The sequence below is a fragment of the Bos indicus genome, chromosome X (genome assembly GCF_029378745.1).
Source record: "Bos indicus isolate NIAB-ARS_2022 breed Sahiwal x Tharparkar chromosome X, NIAB-ARS_B.indTharparkar_mat_pri_1.0, whole genome shotgun sequence".
NCBI lineage: Eukaryota > Metazoa > Chordata > Mammalia > Artiodactyla > Bovidae > Bos > Bos indicus.
Window position 1 is genome coordinate 34,321,725 of NC_091789.1, and position 17,051 is coordinate 34,338,775.

At 45.7% G+C, this 17,051-nt stretch overlaps 1 protein-coding gene across 6 annotated transcripts in view; it reads left to right on the forward strand.

The window, feature by feature from the left end:
- The first annotated feature begins 683 nt into the window (after nt 1–683).
- Nucleotides 684–17,051, forward strand: part of MTM1 (myotubularin 1) — a 96,372-nt gene continuing 80,004 nt past the window's right edge. For 3 of the 6 annotated variants that reach the window (XM_070784882.1, XM_070784883.1, XM_070784884.1), the window contains exon 1: nt 684–703. The gene's annotated coding sequence lies outside the window, so the exon portion shown is untranslated. Of the gene's footprint in view, nt 704–4,654; nt 4,713–17,051 lie in introns of those variants that run through there. The other 3 variants (XM_019956221.2, XM_070784885.1, XM_070784886.1) reach the window with 2 other exon arrangements.

Sequence of the window (17,051 nt, forward strand, 5' to 3'; positions counted from 1 at the left end):
CACTTTAATGTATCATGAAATAGTTCCTCATGGGGCTTACTTCCTCAAAAAATTTTTAGTGTACGAACTGAGATTTGTAAATAAAATTCATAATTGGGGGCAGAGGGAGGGTATCTTGTGAGTTGACCTTCCTTCTGAATGGCTTTGTTTGGCTGTGTGATCTCACTGGGGCCTGGGGCAATTTTCTCACCAGGCTGCTTGTGGACTAACCTCAAAGCCATTCCTGAACACCCTCTATTTGCCTAGTGATGATGAGGGAGACAAACAGGGCTGGCCCATGGAAACATTGTGATGTCATAATCCCTGCATGTCTGGTCCCTGTGTCCAAAAAGCCCTGGGGAAAAAAAAAGTCTGAGTTTCTCTCTGTGTGTAAGTGTTTTCCTATTCCATTCCTTGGCTCAGACTCCACCCAGCACCTGGGAAAATAGACACTGTGGACCAGCGGGGCTTCTCTAAGGAGGCCCCAGCTCAGCACTAAGTTAGGCGGGAAACTGGAAAGGAGACAGCAGCACTAGCACCCTGGTCTACAGATGAACACAGGGTCCGGTGGACCCCACGGTACCCTGGAGTCCTTCCATGTGTACCCCAGCTCACTGGTAAATTCTCACTGCTAAGAAAGAAAGCACTGACAACTTCCTGTCCCTGAGCCCACGAACATCATGTCTATTTCTCTAGGCTCAACTCTGCGGCTTCTTCCATCCAGGTAAGCACTCCCCATCCCACCCCTGCAGAGCTGGGCCATCATCCTCTCCTGGTGATGGCTGTTCCCTAGCCCAACCCAAGCTTTTGCCTTACAGCTCACCCTTGGTATGTGTAGGGCAAGCTTCACCACCCTTTCCCCTTCAAGGCCTTGGGCCTTTTGAAAACAACCAGCCAACCAACCAAACAAAAACAGATGAACAGTTGTGGACAGCCTCAGGAACCTTAACTGAGGCTACTTCCTCCCTCTCCTTAAACTTCAACTTTACTGAAGTACAATTTCTCTACGATGAAATTCACCTAGTTCATGTTTAGAGTTTAATGAGTTTCAGGCATTTGTATACGATCATGTAATCACCATCTCGGTCAAAGCATAAAACATGTCCACCCCCCACCGCCCAAGACTCCCTTCTTTGCCCTTTCACAGTCAATCCCCTTCCCATACCTCTGGCCCCACAAATCTACTTTCTGTTAGTATAGTTTTGCCTTTCCCTAAATGTAATATACATGGAATCATACAGTATATAACATTTTGTGTATTATTTATTCTACTTAGCATAACATTTTTGAGATTCATTTCTATTGATGTTTCAGTGGTTCTTCCTTTTTGTTACTGAGTAGTATTGCATTGTGTGGACCTATCTTTGCTTAGTCATGCATCAGTTGATGGGAATCTGAGATGTTTACCTCTGGACTATTATTTTTAAAGGCTACTATGAATATTTGAATACAAGTCTTTTTAGGAACATAAGATTCCATGTGTCTTGGATAAATACAGGAGTGATATTGCTTGGTTGTGTGTACATTTAACTTTATAAATCACTGCCAAACTTTTCCAAAGTGCCTGTACCATTTTCCTGAGGCTACTTTTTAAATAAAGGGTAGGCGTGGGGAAGAGGAGACAGAAGGACCTCGTGGTTCTTTTAGAAGCAGAAGTTAGTCCTAGGCACTCATGTGTTTATACTGCTCAATAAGCTTATGAAGTAGACACTAATATCCCCATTTCACAGATGAGGAAATCCAGGTTTAGAGAGATGAACTTGCCCAAAGTCACACACTCAACAAATGGAAGAGCTAGAATGAGCCCAGGGGCCTTCATGCCGATGCCCAGGGGCCTGCATTTTCCCTCTCCTGCCTCTTGCCAGCAGCCACCTGGCAGCTTGGGCATGCTGCTGCCTCAACACTGTATAGCACCTTCCCCTCTGTCTTTGATGAACTAGAACACAGCAATCCTGGGAAATGGCCTTCAACTCCCTTTTTCAGAGGAAGCAGCTAACAATCAGAGAGGTGAGGTGACATTGCCAAGGCTAACAGCTTGTCTATAAAATTTCTGGGACTGGGATCCAAATTTCCAGACTCCAGGCACTCTCTGCCAGAGCCCAGGGCCCTGCAGCTACACTGAAAAGTATTCATTTCTAACCACTTCCATCTTGAGCTTTCTCTTTTATAAGGATGTCTTTCCCTTTCCTCCACCTTCCACCACTTCAGGCCCAATATAGGGAGCCTGGCAGAATAAGGTGGTCACAGTCCCCAGCGTGCATCAGGCCGAGGCAGGGTGGGGACTGGAGGGGGTCAGAGCACCAGCATCAGGGACCTGGGGATGACTGTGCTGAGGGAGAGAGGTAGGAAACAGGCCATTTCCTCTCTCAGGACTGCTTCTCCCTAGGAGGCTGGAGGTGGGGAGGGGCACACCTAGTCAGGCCAAGGGTGTGGGCCCCTCCTGGTCCTTCCTGCTTTACTTCTCCCAACTTGGGAGAACAGGATGGAGCCCCAGGGCATAGGCAGCTCTGTGTCTTAGCAAAAGCAGGCAGCCTTTGGTAAGGATGGGATGTTTTGCTCCACCTAGAAAGGTTCCAATGCAGCAGCCTCTGTCAAGTCTACGTCTGCCCCTCCCTCTCCACAGGGCCCTGGATTAGAGGTGTGTGCCCCTGTGAAACAGAAGGAAGCCTGAAGAACCCCCAATATACACACACACACACACACACACACACGTGCGCGCGCACACGTTTGAACTGACCAAAAAATTCATTCGGGTTTCCCATACCAGCGTACAGAAAAACTCGAACAAACTTTTTGGCCATCCCAATACTTTGGCCTGTGAGTTGCCACCCCAACCTGAGGCAGGGCAGGTCTTGGTCAAGAATACAGCCAGCTCACCAAGGGCACGGTGGGAACGCCTCTGCAGGGCTCCAACTTGGCAATTTTCAAAGTGCTTTCACCTCTCTCCCCTAGTGATCCTGCACCAAGGCCATGAGGCGGGAAGGCAGGAAGGAGTCCCCACTTCCATTTCACAGGCCAGAGACTGTCCTTCTCTATCGGGCTGCCTCCTTCTCCAGCTGAGGCTAGGTCAGGGCTGGGCCAAGGTTGGAGGTGGTGGCGAAATCTTCAGTCACCACCTCCTTAGGACAAGGAGTGTCTTTGCTCTGTACCCTGACCCCTCCTTCCCACCTCCCCCTCCCCAGTGAGCAAAGGGCTTCAGCCTCATCCTAGGATGTAGTGTTTACAACAGGCAAGGCCTCCCACCCAGCTGCTGCTCTCACTCCACCCAACCACAGGGTCCTTCTCTCTCTGCTCCAAGACTCACAGATTTGGGAATCTGGTTACTTGGTGGCCTGCCAGGGAGCCTGTGCGGCATGCAATGCATACAGTCAAGAAGCTTTTACTGAGCTTCCTTTGATATCTGGTACAAAAATGAACATGCTTCAAAGAAGTTCATAGTCGGGGGAGGGGAGTTGATGGGGCAGACTGGTAGGCAAATAGTAACTAACATCAGTGCTGTGAGAAGGGCCCTGGGAGGAGCTTCTAGTTCTGCCTGTCCTGGAGCAAGTGCTATTCTGCTGCCTTTCTAGGAGTATGGCCAATCCAGGAGAAAGGAACGACAAGTGGAAGGGGCTGGAGGGAGGAAAGAACAGCGGTGCATTCAGAGAGGAGAAAGAAGTTGGCTGTGATTAGACCAGAAGTTGGAGTGGAGAGGGAAGAGACACATTGGGAGAAGTGGCTGATAAGTAGGTGGGGTTAGGGTTTGAAGGGCCTTGTTATTCAGATGAGAAGTCTTGAATCTTCAATAGGGTTAATATGTGTGTGTGTATATATTGATATAATGATATATGCTTATTTACACACACACACACACAATGGTATCATGTTTTTGATGCTGGAGTAGTAAGAAAGAGGCAAAAAGTTCGTGTTAAAGTAATCCTATTTACCATCACTTACCTGAGCTGCTTAGTATACTTATAATTTAACCCAAGGACTATTGCAGTAATAATAATACTCTTTTACTATTTTTTTGTTACACACTGAATTCTCTTCCTGAAGTTGTCTTTTTTTCTTTTCCTTTCTTTTTACTGAATTAATGATCGCTTGTCCTGAACCTCAAAAAAGTAGAGGGAACTTTGTCCTGAAATGTTTCCTTTCACTATGTCTCTAGAGAGTTCTTGGAAAGGTGCTGGCGTGGCATGAAGGACACCACAGTCAGTGAAATATTTTTCCTTTATAGGAGCTCAGCTTCACACAGCCAACCCTGAGTCCCCAAAAAGCTCAGTTTAGCGACGCCCGCTGAAGTTTTATCTAGAGAAGTTTTCTCTCTGAATTTCCCCTTTACTAGGGAAAAACAGCGAGACGCAGAGAAAAATTCTAGGACTACACTACCCAACAGCCTCCGCTCGGAGTCTAGCCCAACTTCTAACAGGGTGGCCCCTAGCATCTTGGTCCCGCCCATTCCCGGTACTGTATTTAGAACTACAACTCCCAGCTGCTTCCACCCACCGGGCCCCTCAAAGAGGGTTTCCCAGCAGCCTCCTGGTCGAACAGGAGCTGCTCCTCGGGCTTAGCCGGCTCCCTCTGCCGGCCCCGCCCCTGGCACGTGACGCACGCCCACCAACCCGCTCGCGGAGGAGGGCGGCGGGCGGTGGCCAAGGGCGGGGAGGCCGCAGGGGGCGGGGCCTGGAGGGGGCGGAGCAGGGCCCGGGAGCCGAGCAGCCTGGCAACGGCGGTGGCGCCTGGACCCCGAGGTGGGTGCGCGCTCGCGGCTGGCCTGGCTCGGAGCCGGGTACTGCGGGAAGCCGTGGTGGTGGGACAGGGAGGACGAAGTTGTGACTCCTGGGGCCGGCAGGTCCCACGGGGCCTTGAAGTATCCTCAGGAGTGGGTGGAGGGGGGCGGTTAGCCCAAGTGCCTTCGCTGTCCGGCCAGCCAGGGCTGGGGCCGGGGAGCAGCAGGCAGGTGCCTCCGGCTTCTCTCGTTCTCCCTGCCCAAGGTCCCGGGCTGGCAGCGGGCGAAGGTCGGGACAGGAATCGGGCAGGCTGGCCGGGAGGGTGGGGGAGTGGGGGCGTCGCGGCCGCTGCCCGGACTTTGCTTCCCCGTCCCGGGGCGGCAAACGGGCTGGGCAGCCGCCCTGCCTCCCCCGCGACGCGCCGCGGCTGGTCCTCGCCCTGACCCTCCGGGCGGGGCGGATGTCTCTCTGCCTCATCCCCCGTGGGTCCGGCGGAGGGGCCGCCGGCCGGCACTGTCCGCGAAGCCTTGATCGGCGCTCCCGACTGCTGTTTCTGTGTCACACACGGGAGCTTTATCTGCTTTTGCAACAGTTGACGGGAGATTTGAGGAGCAAACGGTTAGTTCCCTGATACGCAGTCGGAAGTATATACAGGCACGATTGCAAGCGCCTTTTGCCGAGTGGCCTCCCTTAACTGTCTTGCTGCGCTCAGGAAGTGAAAACTAATTTTAGTTTTTGCCTAAGCAAATATGAAATCAGTTTGCTGCAAAAACTAAATCACGGGCTTTATAGAGGCATGCAAAGTATGAAGCGAAGTGGATTGGGACTGGTTATTAAACAGACATAGTAGACCAGCACAAGAATGGAATCAGGGTATATTAGAATTGACTAGGACCTTTAAGTGTGTATACTTCACTTGTTTGCTCGATGGGGAAGCTAAAGCCCAGAGAGGTTAACTAACGTGGCAAAATTAATGGCAAAGTTTATATTACAAGTCAGGTTTCTGGGGGCATCATAGCATCCCTCTAGCCTGGGTGGCTTTTATCACAGCTCAATTTTGTTCTTTGTAAAGTATCCACCCTAGAGTCTATGGAGACTGAGCCAGCAACTTTGCTGTAGTTCAAACCATTTTTTTGAATTGCCTTCAAAACCTGTTTACCAGACTCTTAAGGCTTCTTTTATAGACACATTTTCTTTTTCACCCAACATATATATTGGGCATGATCACTTGTTCACTAGATTTGACTCTGAATGACTTTTTGACTGTTTCACAAAACCCAGCGTAGCGTCAAGAGATTCCACAGCATGGAGTAAGTTCAAACCAGAGATCCTGCCAGTGTGTAACAGTTTCTCGAGGTACTTGAAAGTGGAGAGCATTCGAGGAGGCTTTTAGAGTCTAGTATGGTCAAGTCTGGGGCTTCCCAGATGGCACTAGTGGTATAGAACCCACTGCCAATACAGGAGACATGAGATGCAAGTTCAGTCCCTGTGTCAGGAAGATCCCCTGGAAGAGGGCGTGGCGACCCACTCCAATATTCTTGCCTGGAGAACTCCATGGACAGAGGAGTCCATGAGGTCACAGAGTTGGACACGGCTGAGATGACTTAGCTGACCATGCATTCATGGTCAAGTCTAGTATGACTTACTAGAGTCTAGTAAGTCCAGTAACCATTGGTCTCCTTACCTTAAAGTTAGAAGTTGTATTGATTATCAAGCTGTCATTGGTTTCATTCATTAAACTCAGAATGCCCATGCAGTGCCTGTAGAGTCCTGAGTGCTAGGAAGATAACAGACAGCGCCACTGACAAGGTCCCTGCCTTCTAGAGCTTCTGTGTGGGGAAGCAGACAATAAAAAAAATAAACAATGATATATTTTCCAACAGAGATGAGCACTGAGGAAGAACAGAGCTCTGAAACTCTAAGATGACCATCTAGCAGGCCAGCATGCTTGTGAGGGGGTTGGGTATTACTTAGCATCGCTAGTGTTAGATGGTCAGCTGCTGCTCCATTAAAGCAAATCACCATATCCAAAAGTAAATCTGTCTGAATCCAGGAGATCCTTTGGGAGGTCATCATTTCTCCAGCGATTGCCTCTCGGATGGTAAGTTTGTCACAGCCTCATTTTTACTTGCATTCCCTCTGCCCCACCCCAGGCAAATAGTAAGTGGTTTCAAACACCCAGGGAAGTGAGCTTCTCATCCTTCATTGTCTCAGTAGCTGCCTCACTCCTGCTACGAAAGGCCCTACTGACTGAGGTAAGGGTTGGGTGTTAACCCTATGCCAGTGTCTGCTGGTTGGGAGCTACCTGACACAGCTATCTCTTCCTGCATGCTGGTTTGTACTGGGAACCTACCTTGGGAAGGAGACCTCAATCCTTGTGTTGTGCTTAGTTAAGAAACTAGTTCATTTTGAAATTAGCTCTAGAGTCAAGAGACACCCAACTTCCTCAGAAGAAGAGTGCCAATAAAATGGTAACTTAAAGTTCATCTGCTTAGTACCCTCTCAGTTCTTTCCTTTTCTGTATGTTCAGTGGCGTCAAAGTAAATGTTTTCATTTTTACAGGTTCCAAAAAATCATTAAAGTTACCAAAAAAATATGCCAATATTCTTTGTTCCTAAATGAAAGGATTAACAAAATGTAGTTACTTTAAAAACCACTGAAAGAACATGGGGTTCTCGGTCTTATTGAGGACTGCAAAATAAGGAGAAAGCGGAGCCTCTTCAAGGCTTCTGTGACAATCTGAAGTGGTGGCCAAGGATTTCAAAAGGCCAGAGTTTCTCGTTATTTCTAAAGTTTTTTCAACTTTATAAAAGAATAAGAGGTTGTTTTCATTACTAGCTAGTAATTGCCCTTCCCTGTTTCTGACCTCTTTGAAGTTCTGCTTTCTTTATTTTCTAGTTTCTCGGTTCATTATTCCTTTTTGGCAGATAGGGGACAGCCCCTGTTGTTCGCCTTTAAGGTGTTGACTCAGGATTTGGGTCCTGGCTGTACTATTGGCTTTGTAACGTCAAGTGAGCTCCTTACCTCTGTGCCTCAGCTTCCTTATCTGTAAAATGAAAGATAGTAACAGTAGTCCCTTCCTCCCAGGGTTGTTGGCAGGCCTGCAGGATAAGGTATATGAGATGCTTATAATAGCATCTTACACATAGTAGGCACTCAAGAAATGTTAACTGTTACTGGCTTGAGCTACGTGGGACTCCTTTCTTTTAAAGAAGAAAAATATTAGCCATGTCTCATGAAATGTTTGGAAATCTGATGAGCATGGTTTTCTAGACATTTTTCTGCATTTCATTGTTGACCCCAGCATTAAGTTTAAGATGACATCGTCAGCAGCACACACAGTTCTTGCCCACCTAAGTTCTGTTTACTATTTGGACTCAGAAATTACTTGAGCCCATATTTTGTTTGTGGCTATAGACAAGAATAGAATAAGAGAGGTTTTCTTTCCATTCCTCTGCTTTGAGAGCCAGAGAGGACCAGGAGACCCAGTTGGCATTAGTCAGGTGAGATCCAGTTGCCATCCTGTAGTCAGAGGATAGTTTTTTTATTAAATGTTTACGGTGGATTTATCCACAGGACCACCAGGAGGGTGGCATCCTTTTTAAGAATGTGGCAGGCATCTCTTTAGAAAATTGGCATCATGTACTAGTGCTTTCTGTTTCTACCCAAGGAGCAAGGAAGAGTAAAGGAGCCTTGTGTCTGTGGGAGATGGTTAAAAGCCCCTTCTTAGCCCTGTAACACTGGACAAGTCTTTTCTCCTCGCTGCTGTTGGCTCATCTTTGTAAGATAGACCTAAGGCAGCCTGTACCTCCAAGGTCCCAGAGCTCTTCAGGGGAGCCAGTGTGCATCAGCATCCTTTGCTGACTGTAGGGCATTATTATTATGGCATCCATGTGTTATGTAAGCCATCGCTATTGGGAGAACTGGTGTGAGAGGGCAGCATCCTTCTGGTTCTTGGCGCATCCTCGCTGGGGGTGTGATCTCTTTGCCCAAGCCCACTTCTGTCAGCACTGAAACATGCACGTGTTTTGTTGAGTCTCTCAGATGGACCTGAAGCCACTGGTACACCGTGTGAGCTTCCATTTTGTTGATTCCTAAAATCATAGTGCTGTGTCACCAACAATCCCAGGGCAATAGTGAGGTCATCTCTGCACCAGGGAATATTGCCTGCCTCTTCTGTCTCAGAATGGAAGGCTTTCATTTTTCAAATCAACACCTTACCTCAGCTTCTCAATGCAGCTTGATGCCCTGCCGAGTTCCTCCACTCCTAGGGCTCGGGTTGGAAGCAATCCAGGGACTCATTGCTCTCCAGGTCCACCGCACCTTCCCTTCCAACAGGATGGGGGCCAAATGCTCTTTGAATGTTTCTCAGTATCTTGAGATGACTCCATAAGCTGAGGTTGGAGACAGTTTTCTGGGCAAGAGAACCCTAACATGCCCCATGCACGGAGGAGATGTTTAGTGAACGTTCTTTGACTTGAACTGGACAAGGGTGCATAGCTTAGAATTGTTGGGGTGTGTTCATTTCAGCAAATTCTGTTGTTGGTCTAAAGATCCTGGTACTAGATGAAAGGGAGCTCCTGCTTAGTCTTTCTTTCCATGGTCAATTAGCCAATGAATAAGAAAGCTCTGAGTCCTGTTGGGGGAGAGGTCCCATGGGTTGTTTGCCCACCCATTTCTTTGGGGACTGTTGTCACTGGCAGTTTGAGTTTAGGTTTGTTTTTTTGCTTTGCTCGTTGACGTGTTGGGGGGGGTGGGGGCGGGTAGGGAGGAGTAAGGGAAGTTGAAGGGTAATAATTGAAAGTAAAAATAAAAGTAACTCATTCAGCTCTTGTTCCCTGCCTTCAGACCTTGGCTGCACAGGATGCCTTTCTTCAGCTTGTGATAACTGTTACATGTTGCTATCTTGTCCTTGGGCGTTTTGTGAGAAGGAGGCCACTGTGTGCTTCCCAGAGCCTCTCCCAGTGCAATGGGCTAACCCTCGGGCTGTCCTACTTTCACCTTCAGCGGGTGGGGTGGGTCATAAAGGGGATTCTTAGCATCAGCCGGTGGGGCTTGCAATGCCCTTGTATGACCCTCAAGTTCCTTGTGGCCCTGGGATGACTTAGGTGGGGACAGAGCTGTCAGGGTTCATTCCAGCAGGCCTGGAATCAGCCAGCTGTTTGACTGGAAGAGGAAATGTCCCTACTGTGCAGAAGTGCCCCTGGCCGAGATGGGTCAGTACCATCCATGCATCACCACGAGAAGAAAGAAGAAAGATTTGCACTTAGTTTCAGTGCACCCAGGAGGCTGTGGTCCTTGTCACTGTGGCAGGAAGGATAGAAGAGCCCCAAGTTGGAGTTCCATTTTGAGCTTCCCGGTCCTGAGTTGCCTTGCACAAGGCAGTGCTGCTGGGTCTGTCGGAGCGAGTGGGATTCCCAGATGGAGGGCAGTCGGAGCTGGCCCTCACCTCTCTGTAGCCCTTGCTGTGAGGCCTAACAACTGATTTTTTCAAGTTGAGGCTGAGTGTGACCCTGCTGGCCATTTCCTTTCTTCGCTATTATCAACTCTGAAGTGATGTGATCCTTTCTCCAGAGCCTCTCATCAGGCCTGCTCCACAAAACAGTTTTTCCTTGTTGATAAAATTGTTCTGATGCCCCTGCCCCTGGGAACTTAGGAGACATGCAAACTCTTAGGCACCCCCAGACCTGCACAACCAGAATCTGCAGGTGAAGAAGACCCCCAGCTGATCTGTATGTAAATGACAGTTCGAGAAGTGTGGTCTGAGTGGCAGTTCACATCCCAGCTTGCTTCCTGATCCTTTGGGACTGACCATGCTGTTCATTTGAAAAATAACTCAAGCCACATGTGTCATCCGTTTTCCTAGTAGCCACATCAAAAAAAGACAGATGAAGTCAATTTTACAATGTATGTTATTCAGCCCAATATGTCCAAAATATTATTTCAACATGTAATCAGTATGACAGTGAGATGCTCCCCTCATCTTATTTGCATGAAGGTTGTCGAAATCCAGCATGTATTTTACATCTGCAGCAGGCCTCAGTTTGGACTAGCCATGTTTCAAGCTCTGCTTGCCAGTGGCTCCAGCTTTGGACAGCGCAGCTTTGAGAGATACATTTTGGCCTTGATTTGCTGATGATGTCATCAGATTTGCTCTCGAGGCCGGAAGAGCAGTTGGAGCCTCCGCTGCCTGGGTAGTAAGTTGCATTGACCGTCACTGTACTCAGTGCGGAGCCCTCTGCCTGGTGTGCTCTTCCGATCTCATTTGGATCCTCACAACATCCCCACTTCTTTACCGAGACTTCCTCTCTGGGCCTCAGCTTGGTAAGCTATACTGAGAAGTTGTGGTTGGCAGAGGTGAGGAATGCAAGCTTCTTTCTTGGGGACATCTTCAAAGGACTCAAGGGACGCCTCTCCTCTGGCTCAGCTGAGCCCCCAGATGGATGCTCCCTTTTGCTGTGGGCCTGCCACCCCATGGTTTGTCCCCCTGGCTGCTCATTAGAATCACCTGGAGAGCCTTAAGGACCTGATGCCCTGGCCCCACCCAGACATTCAGATTTATTTGATGGGGATGGTGGTGAGGGGTGATAGAGATCAGACCTCCTCATTTTTAAAAAGTCTTCTGGGAGATTCTGGCGGGCCACTCAGCTCCAGAGCAGCTGTCCCCGGCTTCTCTAGCACCGAAAACCAGCGGCCTTGGGGCTGAAGTGCAGATTCTGACTCCGGGGGACAGGGACGGGCTTCCTCTCACAGGCAGGTGACAAGGATGCTGGCAGCTGCGCTGGGACTCCGAGGAGCCTGTGCTCCAGAATCACTGGAGGGTGGTTCCCAAACTCCACGTTCCCTGGCAGCCAACCTGGAGATTCTGATTCAATAGGTTTGAGGTGGGGCCCAGGATCTGTAGTGGAGAAGGCACGATGTTTTCTGAATTTCACCACAAAGTGTTTTGTTGACTTTAGGATTTGCGTAGGCACATTTCTAGTGCCCTTTTTTTCGGGGGTGGGGGGAGGGGTTGTTTGGTGCAAATGGATGTTGAGTTTTATCAACCCCCGTTTCTGCCTTTATGATTTGTCCCCAACCCTTTAAACAGGTTGATGTGATGGTCTGTCTTAAGGGATTTTCTCATATAACTTGGTAGCATTAACCAGGTTTGCATGGCTGGCATGGATATTATTTCTTATTGCTGGGTTGGTTTGGTAATGTTTTCTTCAGGATTTTTACATCTGTATTTGTGAGTGAGATTGTGCTTTAATTTTGCTTTACTGTCTTTGCCTAGTTTAGTGCCTTTTTGCTAGCTTTATAAAGTGAATGAGAGCATTCCCTTTTCTGGTCTCTGGAAAAGTGTATAAAATTGGAGTTGTTTTTTCCTTGAATATTTAGTAGAACTTGCCCCAGAGCCAGCCATGCCTGGTGCTTTGGTGTGGAAATGTTTTAAACTACCACTTACTAGCTGCCATGTCTGTAGTAACGTCTGTCTTTTCATTCTTAAATCTTCATTTTGTTTACTTGTGCCTTCTCCTTTTTTTCTTGATGAGTCTTACCAAAGGTTTGTTGGTTGTGGTTATGCAGACTATGAGGTTTGTCACTGTGTAGAAAAGAATGAGCATAATTATATTCTCAAGCTTCTTTCTGATTAACTTTAATGAAACTGCATAATCTGAAAGTCAAATTTATATCAAGGTATATTCTGAAAAGCTTTCCTTTAACTCATGTCTCCTGCCAGGCATGCTGTTTCTCCTAGCCACTGTAATCAATGTTATTAGTTTTTAGTTCATTCTTCTATGTTTCTTTTGCAAATTTGAGCTGGTGTGCATGCGTATACATACACACAGACACACTCACACTCATTGCATTTCCTCCCTTTTCTTACACCAAAAAAGCATACTACATACACTCTTTGGCCCCTTGCTTTCTTCACTTAAAATATACCCTGGAAATCTCTCTCCTCTACATTTTCTCCTTTCTTCTTTCTTTGGATTTATTTTGCTGCTTGGATTTTTCAAAACAGTCTTTTTGCTATTATTTAGTTCTAATATATTCTGATTTCCATTGTGATTATTTCATTCACCTGTGAGTTGTTTAGAAGTTTGTGTTTTAATTTACAAATACCTTTTCTAGGTAAATTTTTAGAAGTGACTAAGGTAGCTGCATGATGGTCAGAGAATGTGGTCTGAATACTAGTAGTTCTTTTAAGTGTGTTGAGGGTGGGTTTATATAGATAGCACTGTGTGGCTGGCTTCTTTCATTTAATGTAAAGTTTTTTATATTCATCCACGTTTTGTCATTCATTGTGTATCAGCAGTTTTGACTTTCTTTTGCCAAGTATATTCCATAGTATGGCTTTAACAATATGTCTGTTCACTAGTTCATGAACGTGTGAGTTAATTCAGCGTTTTTGTCAATTATGAATGTAAAGTTGCCATGAGCATTTGCTTACAAGTCTTTGTGTGGATTCATGTTTTCATTTGTCTTGTGCAAACACTTAAATGTGGCATTGCTGGGCCATATGCTTAGGATACTTTCTTGTACTTTATAGGAAACTGTCACCCTGTTCTCCCAAGTGTCTGTGCCATTTTGCATTCCCATCCCAGTGGCAGAGTCAAGTATGAGAGTTCTGCTTGTCACATTTTCACTAACATTTGTTATCGTCTGTCCTGTTAAATTGCAGCCATTCCAGTGGGTGTGTAATAATAGCTCATTGAGGTTTTATTTTGCATATTCCTATTGACTAATGATGGTGAGTATGTCTTCATGTGCTTTTTGACCATTCATATATCTTCTTTGATGAGGTGTCTGCTCAGATCTTTTGCGTGTTTCTTATTGGATTGTCCATTAGTTCTTTATGTATTTTGGATACAAGGCCTTAATTAGGTAATTTGCAAGTATTTTCTCCTGGACTGTGGTTTACTGTTCCATTTTCTTAGCTGTGCCTTTGAAAGAGCAAAGATTTTTAATTTTGATGAAGTCCAGTTATTGGGTTTTTTCTTTTATGGTTTATGCTTTTTGTGTTCTCTAAAAAACATTTCCCCGTGTCTCCCTCTAGACTTTTGCGGTTTTAGCTCTTTGTTTAGACCTGTTTTGGTAGGTTGACTCAAAGGTGGTCCCCCGACTGCTGCCCCTCCATGTTTGTACCCTGCGTAATTGCTTCCCTTGAGTATGCAGCCTTCTGAGACTTCTGAGCAGAGGATGAAGTTAAGACATGCCTGGACTTCTGACCCACCACCCATACAAACAGTGAGAAAATTAACGTGTTGTTTACAGCTACTAAGTTTGTATGCAACAGTATAAAACTAATACTTATGTGCTTCATTTCAAGTTAATTTTATATGTTGTTTCAAGTAAGGGTCAAGATTCACTTATTTCCATATGAATGTCAAATTGTTCCAGTATCATTTGTGTAAAAGACTAGACCATTGACCATTCCTAGGACCTCCAAAAGATGGATCTAATTCTGGACTGCTCCGTTCATCTTTATGTCTAATATTAGGCCAGAACTACACAGTCTTAATTACTGAAGTATTGCAAGTCTGGAAATTGGGTAGTGGAAGTACTCCAAGTTTGTTCTTTTTTAATTTCCCACCCCTCAAGATTATTTTGGCCATTCTTGGTCCTTTGCTTTTTAATATAAATTTCAGAATCATCTTGTTGGTTCTATGACAAAGCCTATTGGGAATTGATAGAGATTGTGTTGAATCTATGGATCAATATTGATGACATAACAATATTGAGTCTTCCCATCTGTGAGCATGATATGTTTGTCCATGTATTTAGGCCTTTAATTTCTCTCAGCAGTGCTTTATAGTTTTCAGTGTATGGATCTTGTGCACATTTTGTTAAATATATCCCTAAATATTTCATTTTTATTTATGCAGATGATATTTTTATACTTCAGTGTTCATTTGTTCATTGCTAATGATACAAATGGGGCTTCCTTGGTGGCTCAGATGAAAAAGAATCTGTCTGCAGTGTGGAGACCTGGGTTCAATCCCTGGATTGGGAAGATGCCCTGGAGAAGGGAATGGCTACCCACTCCAGTATTCTTGCCTGGAGAATTCCATGGACAGAGGAGCCTGGCGGGCTATAGTCCATGGGGTCGCAAAGAGTTGGACATGACTGAGTGACTAGCACTTTCACTTTTCAGTGATACAAATATAATTTTTAATGTTTATAATGTATATCATGCAGACATATCATGCATGCATGCTGCTGCTGCTGCTAAGTCGCTTCAGTCATGTCTGACCCTGTACGACCCCATAGACGGCAGCCCACCAGGCTCCCCCGTCCCTGGGATTTTCCAGGCAAGAACATTGGAGTGGGTTGCCATTTCTTCCTCCGATGCATGAAAGTGAAAAGTGAAAGTGAAGTCGCTCAGTCATGTCAGACTCTCAGCGACCCCATGGACTGCAGCCCACCAGGCTCCTCCATCCATGAGATTTTCCAGCATACTTTCTAGTAAATTTACTAGTTCTAGTAGTTTTCCTGTAGTGTTCTTAGGATTTTTTATATGAATGATCATGTTGTCTGCAAACACAATTTCAATTCTTCCTTCTAGTGTTTTATATCTTTTATTTCTTTCTCTTGTCTTATTAAAGTTGCTAGGATCTCTAAAATACATTGAATGCAAGCAATAAGAGCAACTAACCCTGCCTTGTTCCCACACGTAGTGGGAAAACATTGCATCTTTCACCGTTAAGTAGAGTTAATTATAGATTTTCCATAGGTTACCTTATCTATCCCTAGTTTGCTGAGATTTTTTTTAAATCATTATTAGATGCTGAATTATGTTTGTAGAAGCTATGTCTCAGATGTAATCTTCAGGAAGATAGTATACCTCGAGAATAGCCCTGTTGACTGCATATCATCACATTCATACTTTTATCAACTATCAGTACCCAGCTTTTTCTCCTTTGTGTTGACAGTGGAATTTCCAACTGGAGCTTGGGAATTCTTTTTTTTTTTTCTGTACAGCAGCATATGCAATCATTCCTCAGTATTCACAGGGGTTTGGTTCCAGGACCCATTGTAAATGTCAGAATCCGTGGATACTCAAGTCGCATAATCAGCACTCCATATCTGTGGGTTATGCATCCATAGGTATGGAGGGCCGACTGTATTGCTCCTTCAAAAGCCATGGCAATTCTGTGTCAGATTCATACATGTCATTTTTAGCGTACTGGAATTTCTTTACCTTCTTTCTTTACCATTTTATTGACACTGCTTTTGGTTCCTCTTCATCTCCTTGACTTATTTCTGCCATTTTTCTTAGATTATTTCTTCTATATCTATCAAAGCTTTCTACCTGCTAATAGTGCCAAGTTCTTGAAGAGTGTGTGTGTGTGTGTGTGTGTGTGTGTGTGTGTGTGTGTGTTTAGAGCAGGGATGGATAGCCGCTTGTATTTGTGGCTGGAATAATAGGTAACTGCCCCTAGTAGGAAGATACCATTGTCCATGTTTTGAGTCACCGCAGTTCTCTCTCTCTCTCTTTTTAATTTATTTATTTTAATTGGAGGCTAATTACAGTATTGTAGTGGTTTTGCCGTACATTGACATAAATCTGCCACGGGTGTACATGTGTTCCCCATCCTGAGCCCCCGTTCCACCTCCCTCCCCATCCCGTCCCTCTGGGTCATCCCCGTGCACCAGCCCCGAGCACCCTGTTTCATGCATCGAACCTGGACTGGTGATCTGTTTCACATATGATAATATACAACTGCAGGTCTCTCCTGAAATTCCAAGGCTTTTTAATGAAGCCAGTCTTTGTAGATTCCTTTTAGACACTCCTTTAACTACTATGGCAAAGGGCCTGTTGCCCAGGCTACTAGTCCTGCTGCTGATCTCTGTTAACTTTCAGGGTCAACCTGCCCTTGTATTGATAAATTAGGACTAATTAAGGAGTACGAAGCCCAGCATTTTTAACAATTGGGAGACCCTAGGCAACATTGGGAAACCCCACTTGCTGCTTTTTCTTCTAGCCCTTGAGAGAAGGGACAGGTAGCTACAAATCAAAATTATCCAACCCATTTTTGGAACTCTTCTTTGGAATTGCCTTCAGAGACCATGACAACTTTTACAAAATATCCTGTGAGTAAGGACTTGGCATTTGGCTTCAGGATAAAATCATTTTGCGCCTCCTCTATTAAAGAGAATGGGCACTCATGCTGCGGGAAGCATTGTTTTTTGTTTAAAAACTGAGATATAGTAAAAATTCATGAGATGGTGTCTTATATAGCTTTAAGCTCTAAAAGCAATTTCAAAAGAATTGGAAGAATATTTTTCATAGTGACTGTGTTGCTGGAATAAGTGCATACCATCCAAAGGGACAACTTCGTAGAATAACTCATCTAGCTACATGTGCTCTGA